Source organism: Amblyraja radiata, chromosome 1 (genome assembly GCF_010909765.2).
Source record: "Amblyraja radiata isolate CabotCenter1 chromosome 1, sAmbRad1.1.pri, whole genome shotgun sequence".
Taxonomy (NCBI): Eukaryota; Metazoa; Chordata; class Chondrichthyes; order Rajiformes; family Rajidae; genus Amblyraja; species Amblyraja radiata.
The window spans coordinates 108,711,569-108,720,805 of record NC_045956.1 but is presented as its reverse complement, the minus strand read 5'-3'; the positions used below and the strand labels follow the sequence as shown (position 1 = coordinate 108,720,805).

The window sequence follows — 9,237 nt, the reverse complement described above, 5'->3', positions numbered from 1 at the left end:
TTTATAAAACTTTGGCTGCATTTGTCCCACTACAGTAAGGATGTGAAGTCTTTGGAGAGGGTGCAAGAGGTTTACCAGAATTAAAGGGTATAACCTAGGAGGTGGCTGGATAATGCATCATGGAACCATTAAACCTACACCGTGTTTCTGGAGCGGAGGTGAGAGGAGACCTGAAAGAATATAAAATTATGAGGGGAAAGTAGTTTCCTCAAACCGAGATTCCTTTTTAAATCAACTCTCCAAATATGGCATGTGTCTTAGCAGAAACTCATCACATCTTATAACAATTACACAGGCCATCTCGGCCCTTGCAGACTATTTGCTTGAAAGGGAATTTGCATTGGCTAGCTTCTTGTTACACTTGAGAAATCTGTGCAAAGTGGATTTTGAGTTGCAATCAACAGTTGATTCAGTGTCTTCTCACTGAATTGGGAAAATTCAGTGGACAATGACATTTTCATGGCACCATTCAATTAATACGAGGTTTTACAAAAGCGAGAAATACAGCAGCAGCAGCAGAGCTGCCAAGTTTTGGCAGAGCATTTCGGTAATGTAGAACCTGAAAATCAGTATTTTGTTGAGGAAATTAGTATTTTTACATGGTGCCATTTTGCTGGAAAAAATTTGTTGCACCATCTGTTGGCTGCAGCCATCGTCTGCTTCAGTAAGGGAAGCTGGTCGGTGATTGGTCACAAAACCCCTTGGAGACTGCGTCTGATTGGCTACCGAGTGACCAGCGCATTGTGATTGGACACAATGTCCTTGGAGACAGTGGCTGATTGGACGGTAGTAGGCCGATTTGTTGATTGGACGAGAATTTTAAGGGAAGCTGGGCGGTGATTGGGCGCAACCCCGTTAGATTTTCCACCAAATAATCGGGTTTTTTTTTTCGACAAATAGAATTCCAATATAAATCTATAGAATATCATGCCTGATCTGCCGTTCCTTCCTATTGAAAAAGAACCCTGGCCCAAAACTCCTAATCCATTCCCTCCACCAGCTGAGTTCCTCCAGCACTGTTTTTTATTTAACTCCGAAATTGAAGATAGACATAAAGCTGGAGTAACTCAGCGGGACAGGCAGCGATTCTGGAGACTGAACTGAACTCTCGTCGGTGAGAATACTTGTGATTGTCTGAAGGATCTCGACCCGAAACGCCACCCACTCCTTCTCCCCAGAGCCCACCTTCAATTCCAGAGCCAAATTTAAAAGAGTGCTGGAGGAACTCAGCAGGCCAGGAGGCACCTACGGAGGGAACGGACCAGGAGCCGCCACGGGCCAGGGCTCCCCCCCCCCCCCCCCAACAGGAACCACAGATGCAGCCGCCTCTGCAAAACAGCAAATTATTCCGGGAATGCCGAGGCAAGAGGGTGAGAGAGAGACGAGATGAGGAACGGGAGAGAGCAAAAGACAGAGGGGGGAGGGAGATAGCAAGAAAGAACGAGAGACCCCAACCCAAGCATGGCGGCAGACCAACGCCCACAAAAACAATAATCCGGATCTTGAATCTCAAAACACCAATAGATTTAATCTGTTACAATCCCCAGAGGTACAGCATGACCCCCCCCCCCCCCCACATTTTCCAAGCAGCACGATCCCAAGTCAACCCCACTGGGCCACCACCCCTCCATTGGCAAGCCAACGAAACAGAAAGTAGGGCAGATCCCGGCCGCTCCAATTTGCACGCTGCACCTCATTGTTACGATAATCTATGGTCGATTTTGCATTGTTAAATAGACTTCTAAAAAATCCGTATTTAACAACGCAACGCCAAATTCTTATCGCATTTCCGTGCAAAATACGGAAAATCTGTACGACTTGGCAGCTCTGCAGCAGCGATCAGTGTGGCCAGCCTTTACCAGAGACCATTTCAGATTGCTTGAAGATTTGATAAAACAATGGACGTTAATCCTACCCTAATACAGAATGTTACGTAGAAGAATGCCCTTTTGGAAATATGCAGTTGCAAGTTTCAAGAAAACATTTCACAAATTTTGCAAGACAAAGTACATCCCATTTATGGAATTTAAAAAACCCATTCATCTTTTTATCATGCTTTTAATGTTACAAGTTAAATCAACTGAAACATTACATGAATGAAAGCAATAAAAACATAATATACGAGCAATGTACAAAAATACAAGGCTCTAATTGCCCAGTTTGCCTCTGCCAAAGAACAGTCATTTATGTATAACTAACTTCCGACATATCTGATGGGTTTTATGAATGGAAATCCACAAATCACTACCAAAAAACTGATATAGATAGAAAAGGCCCCTCAGAAAATGTGGATTTATAAACTCATTTCTTGATGCACGTGCAGAATTCCAGAAATTTGCTATGCTAAATTGAAATGAATCCTTTATTTGTCATTCAGACCTTTCGGTCTGAACAAAATGTTGCCGCCTGCAGCCATACATGTAATAATAACACACAATAAACACAAATTAACATCCACAAGTGAGTTCACCAAGCACCTCCTCACTGTGATGGAGGCAAAAGTCTTAAAGAGTTACTGTCTCTTCCCTCCTCTTCTCCCACCGGGCGATGGTAAGCCATATCGTGGGATCGCCCATATAAGGTCACTAATTGCGTAATTGGCCCAAAATAATAATTGTTCCCGGCCATTGAGGTGGCTTGAATCTGTGCGACTTCCCCAGGCTTCAAAAATCAGAAGATTGGGAATATGTATTCACTCTGCTACTTCCGTCAAACAAATAGTATTGAGGGAGATTAGCTTTTGCTTAGATAAAATATTCCACTCTAACTGTATACATGGGCAACTTTTTGACACAACCATGATTTTTTTTTTTAACTGGCATGTACAAAAAACTAAGATATCAGTTGTACAAGTTAGTTTGTCAAGGATGACATCAACAAGTGAACAGACAAAAATATTTTCAATTATTTAACGCCTTTGAATATAATTTGATGATGCATCCACAGATCTGCTCACATTCATGCCGCTCCCTGCATAATTTTACCCTAGGAAACACAAAAAAAACTGTAAACTTTAAATCGGAAATAACTTGCATCTTTGGAACTAATAGTCAAACAAATTTCAAAAGCCCACCACCGTGAGCTTCCTGTGACCAGTGGTGCGCCTCATGGGCCTGTCCCACTTAGGCGACTGCAGGAGACTGTGCAGGCTCCACATGTTCGCAGGTGGTTGCCGGGGAGTTGCCTTCATGGTTGCGAGGATTCCCGCATTCTGGGAGCTAGTCGCGGCCTCATTATGGCCGCCGTGAATTTTTCAGCATGTTGAAAAATTAGCGTAGCCTTGGAGAGTAGTGAGAATTCTCGAGCCGTAGGTGGAGTGCCAGGAGGTTCTAATGGGTTACCAGGAGGTTGGAGGTTCTTGTAGGTTGCAGCCGGTGCTGACCAGAGAATTTCATTGGCTCATTGGGGAAAAAAAGCAATTTTCAAAACCAAGGATAACCGACTAGTAATGTTAGATGTATTCTGAGCTTCACAGCCGTGTATCTCTAACTTGTAGTTTCGTTAAAAAAAGTTTTACGAAACGTCGTCTCCACTCCTTCTCCCCCACCCTCAAAGGACTTACCGTACACTGTGCTTTAGCTGTCTTTTTAGTTCAAGTTCGTGAGTTTATTGTCATGTGTCCCTGTATAGGACAATGAAATTCTTGCGTTGCTTAAGCACACAGCGCCAACCTTCCTGTTCATCACGGTGTGTGTCTGTTTCACCCTGCAAGCATGATATTCACCAACAGAAAAAAAAAGTAGGAAGTATTGACCGGGGGTCCAGGAGGCCAGTTAGGCTCCCCCCCCCCCAGTGGGGGTTCAGGGGGCTCTTGCATTTTTAATAAATTGAAAGTGATTCCCCAGCTTTCTGCTGGTAGTTTACATAACAGAAGCTTAGAATTTTTAAACACAAAACCAGTAAAATAACCCTCAAAAGATAAATATTTCATGAAATAAATGACGTCATACAGCTAAAAACATCTTCACAAAACATGTTACCTTAAACATCTCTATGCCTAGCACCGTGTGCAAACAGCACAGAAAAAGTGATTGTGGCTGCAGCCAGCTTCTACTTCAGTAAGGGAAGCTGGTCGGTGATTGGCCGCAACGCCCCTTGGAGACTGTGTCCGATTCGCCGCCGAGTGACCGGCGCATTATCTGATTGGACACAATGCCCTTAGAGACAGCGGCTGATTGGACGGAAGTAGACAGATTTGTTGATTGGACGGGAATTTCAAGGGAAGAGGGCCGGTGATTGGACGCAACCGCCATGGATACAGCAGTTGATTGGCAGCCAAAAATAATTGGGCACAAAAAATGGACACAATAGGAAAACAAAAAAGTTGGAATTCCGACTTAAATCGGAAGAATATCATGCCTGACCTTGGCTTTGCACCTTTTTAGACAGCGCTCCCTCTGCTTGCATAACGGGCTGGTGAAGGAAGTGTGTGTTCCACTCTTTCACAGTCGCCGTCCCAGTTGCCAGTTTTTCAGGCAACTTGACAGTCGCTTGCAGTCCGCTGAAAAATAGCCTCAGTGGGACAGGCTATTTTCAATGCTGGGCCCATGAATGTCTGACATCTATATCAATTATTTGAATGAGAACACATGGCAAGATTAGCAAGTTTGCAGATTAAATAAAAGTGGGTGGCTTTGTAGATAGTGAAGACATGCCAATTGTGTTTTGCACTGGTCTTTTTAAAAAAAATGGAAAATTTCATATTCCACACACCGTCACGGCAACGTGAACCTATAACAGGATAAATATGTTCCTCACGACAGGATCCAAAGCAATGATAATGCATTTGCTTTGTGTTTTAGTGAGAAACTGCTCTACCCTTCTGTGTTATTCATCCAAGACATAATAAGACTTAGATGGGCAATAATGAAGGGAGGGGATTAAGGAATTCCAAGCATTTCAGACAATCCCTCATGCTTGCTCATACCTCATGCCATGTTTCCAGATTTTGACTCCGCAGTCTTTGTGTTTATTTCATCACTCTGCAAATAAGAACATAATTTAATCATTATAAAAGAGAAAAATTTAGCATTAGAAATCTACACATATTAATTAAGACAGACAAGACTATCTTTGCATTTCAGGCAACCATTTAGGACAGTCTATAACTATTGCCTAAACTTGCAACATTTAATTTAAATTTCTCTATTGTAGAATTTTCCAGTTCCTCTTTTCAATCGCATATCTTGTTTTTGACTTGGTTTAGTCCATTAAGTAATGTTGGGTAAAATGCCTTGAATTAACATGATATATTACAAGAAGATTAAAAAAATTGATAATGCCACATCTGTACTAAAAATTCAAGTCCCTTTCCAACATGTTCCAAACAAAACCTGGCAGGACCTTTGCTTTGGATAAAGCTGTGACCTGCAAATGTCAATTATCCTCTTGCACATTAAAGTAGCAATAAGGATCCTTTTCCCATTCATCATCTGCAGTTTCAGTCATCAAATATAAACACAGGTAATTAGTCACAACACTCTACAAATTTCAGTCAACCCACCACCAAGCATCAGAACTATTTTATGGATGTCAGCATTTGAAATCTCTGGTATTCATCAACAAAGTTGGGGCTACTGTGTCCAATAAACAAATTATAGTGAAACTGTTGTGTCTCAGCTCCAAGTTATTTGCTTTTCAATTATTGATGCAAATTTTCCCCACTAGTAGAATTTGGCAAGTTCTACATCAAGAATCACAATAGCACTTCAGTATGCATAACAGTAGGCAGGCAATTTGGGTGCAACTTTTTCATTTCAAGTTAAGTTCCAACTGATCCCCAAATCCCATTAATAAATGCCTTTTCTATAGAGATGCTGTCAGACCTGCTGAGTTACTCCAGCATTTAAGTATCTTTCTTAAAAGTCTATACTACACAAACAACATATTAACTCTAAGACACCCAATGCTTTGTAAGTCGGTTGCCTCGCAAAACAGAACCTGAACACATTTTCTCCAATCTTCAGATAACCGGAGTTAAGAATAAGAATTGTTCCTCACGACAGGATCCAAAGCACTGACTGCACATTTGCTTTGGGTTTGAGAGAGAAAAATAATCTACCCCCGTGTTGGTCACCCAAGACACTGTCTGCCTTAAATGGACAATGAAGGGGTGGCAAAATATAAACACTCAAGGCATAGAATTCTTACCGCTCCCTGCTTGGATAGCTCACGTCACATCCAGATTCTCATTTTCGATTCTGCTTATTCAATTCATCTGTAATTAGAGAAAACAATTAGTTATATATAAAACAATTACATATAAAACCGCCAAATTTAGGACTAATAAGAGTTCACTTAGAAATATTTATGTGACTACTATTTAAAATCTGCTAAATATTTCAATAGCTAATTAATAAAAAGAAACGTGTCCCTCTATACCAGACCCAGAACAAACAGATTGTCCCAGGTTAGAAAGAGAAATTTTTTCTACCCTCGTGTGATGGCCATTTAAGACACTGACAGTCTTAGATGGGCAAAGCTGAAAAAGGGTATGAACAATGATGCTTGATCAGCATTGGTGCTGACATTCAACCCAATTTTCTTAAACAAGCATAAAGTTAAATTAATTCAAGTTATGAACCAAATGCATGAATCGATCAATTAAAAACTACTTACAAAAGCCGCCTTTCTACTTTGATCATTGTGATCAAAGACAACCATAAAATCTGAACTCGTGGATCATGTCACACTAAATAAAGGCGCCCGAGACCCACATTTGATCCTGACCTATGGTGTTTCATGTTGGACGTTTACACATCCCCCCCATAACCTGTCTAACCGAGCTCCGTCTTCCTTCCATATCAGACGTGTGGGTTTGTAGGTTAATTGGCCTCCATAAGTTATTCATAGTGTGTAGGGAATGGATACAAAAGTGGAATAACAGAACTAGTATGAAATGGTGTGGACTTTTTTAAAAGTTTTGTTTGGAGATAGAGTGGAAACAGGCCCACCGAGTCCGCACAGACCAGCAATCCCCGTACATCAACACTATCCTACACATACCAGGGACGATTTTACACTTAGCAAAGCCAATTAACCTACAAACTGTACGTCTTTAGAGTGTGGGAGGAAACCGAAGATATCGGAGAAAACCCATGCGATCACGGGGAGAATGTACAAACAGCACCTGTAGTCAGGAACTAGTCCAGGTCTCCAGCGCTGCAAGGCAGCCACTCTATCTCTGCGCCACACGTGCCGCCCAAACGCGACTTGGTGGGCCGAAGAGCCTATTTCCACACTGCATCTTTTAATCAATCGTTTACTGTTTCCAACTTTTCCCTCTCCACAATTCTCAGAACATTGCATTCCAAACAAATCTCCTCCCTCAATATATTTACTGAAATTCCTCCAATTTAGTTTACAGTTCTACCAATATTGAAATGGCAGAAATTCTAACATGACATACTCATTACAGCCATGTAAGAGCCATAAGTGACCAGTTTATTACGACAATAACCACATTTCTACGTGGCCCTAGACATCTTGTATGTACCTTGTAGTCATCACTTCCGAAGAATCCATCAGGGACTATACTAGAAATTGTATACTGGAATTCTTTTTACATTTATCAAGCCAATTAACCTACAAACCTGCACGTCTTTGGAATGTGGGAGGAATCCAAAGGTCTCAGACAAAACCCACGCAAGTCACGGGGAGAACGTACAAACTCCGCACTGACAGCACCCGTAATCGGAATCGAACCCAGGTCTCCGGCGCTACATTCGCTGTAAGGCAGCAACTCTACCGCTGCACCACCGTGTAGTGATATTTAAAAAAAGAAGTTCCATAACTCCAATTACACTTGTGTGCCTCTTCCAAATATCACGTTTCATGGATCTGCTGTGTATCAAGGAACCAGGCTTATAAGCCCACTGAACGATGCCGACCATTAAATACCTATTTGCACTAGCCTTCTTTCCTCATACCCACCCAATCTCATTGTGTCCCACTTGACTTGACTGAACGCTTAAACTACATTACATTTATATAGAAATAAATCTTGATGGGTATCAACATCGTCGCTATTCCTTACCCTAAACCTATATGGGAAGACATTAAGTTGTTTAAGAAGGAACTGCAGATGCTGGAAAATCGAAGGTATGGAAGACATTAAGCTCTGACTCGTCCGCAACACCCCCTGGCAGCGATGGAATCGGGTCACCATTCCCGCGTCCAGCGCCATGGAGCGAGGTTGGTGGCGTGCGGCGGGAATCATCTCAGATTTTGAACAAACTTGGCGATCCATGCAACATGTGTGAATCGAATGGACCTCCCCGAGTTACTTCAGGCACTTTGCGATTTCTTGCAATTATCGTTGGCTGAGAGCAGCCAAACTCACGTTGTTTATTTACTCAATTTACAGAACCTTTTGGGGCCCAGTGTTATTTTCCGCACGATTTTCGGCGGTGATTACACAGCGACGTAGACACGTGGCGCCGAAGGGCCGACTCCTGCACTCCCTTCCCCCTCTCCCTCCCGCAACCATCTCATCCCGACACTACCCCCCCACCCCCTTCCCGGAACTCTTCACTCCTGCACTCCCCCCTTTCCTCCCTCATTCCCTTTCACCCCCGCAACCAACCCCCACCCCCACCAACCAACCATCTCCCTCGTCACTCCGACCGGGCCCGGGACTCGCGCTCACCTCCGTCAACGGTCACCGGTCCGCGCGCCCCTGCACGGAGAGCGCTAGCTCCAGCTTCAGCGCCAGCGCGAGCGCCGCCGCCGCACAGGCCCAGCGTGTCATGGCGCTCACTCCGCCGACACCCGCCACGGACAAGCGAGCGCGCAGAAAGAAACACGTTCGTCAACCAACCGCCTATACGTGCGTCACCACCTCCCACTGCCCTATCAGCGCCTTGCGAGCCCGTCACCTGGTCCGACTGCCCAATCACGGCCTTGTATGTTAGTCACGTGTCCCTCCTCCGACCGTCCAATCACGGCCTTGTGACCCCATCACGTGGCCCTCCTCAAGCGCCTGCCCGTCACGTGTCCGGCCTCTACCACCGGATCCGCCGTGAACCAACCGCAACGAGGCCGACTGGGTTCAGCGGCCATTACATTTCTACTGGGCGCTGGCACAAGAAACATACCAGACCGGTAGATGTACATCATTGGGAATAGAGTAATAGTTTAGGTTACAATAGGAAAAGGAAGATACTTAAACCACAATTTAAAAGAACACTAAGTCAGGCAGAGAACACGTTCTCTCCCCAAGATAGACACAAAATGCTG

At 43.7% G+C, this 9,237-nt stretch overlaps 1 long non-coding RNA gene and 2 other non-coding genes across 3 annotated transcripts; all 3 read right to left on the bottom strand.

The window, feature by feature from the left end:
• Nucleotides 1-2,813: 2,813 nt before the first annotated feature.
• LOC116977929 lies at nt 2,814-8,810 on the bottom strand. Its single transcript, XR_004413329.1, has 4 exons — nt 8,648-8,810; nt 6,151-6,217; nt 4,928-4,982; nt 2,814-2,985 (listed from the first exon to the last, which is right to left on the bottom strand). It is a non-coding gene; the product is annotated as an uncharacterized LOC116977929 (long non-coding RNA).
• On the bottom strand, nt 4,746-4,864 carry LOC116983566. The gene has a single exon (XR_004414745.1). It is a non-coding gene; the product is annotated as a small nucleolar RNA SNORA26 (small nucleolar RNA).
• On the bottom strand, nt 5,988-6,105 carry LOC116983574. The gene has a single exon (XR_004414746.1). It is a non-coding gene; the product is annotated as a small nucleolar RNA SNORA26 (small nucleolar RNA).
• Nucleotides 8,811-9,237: the final 427 nt, after the last annotated feature.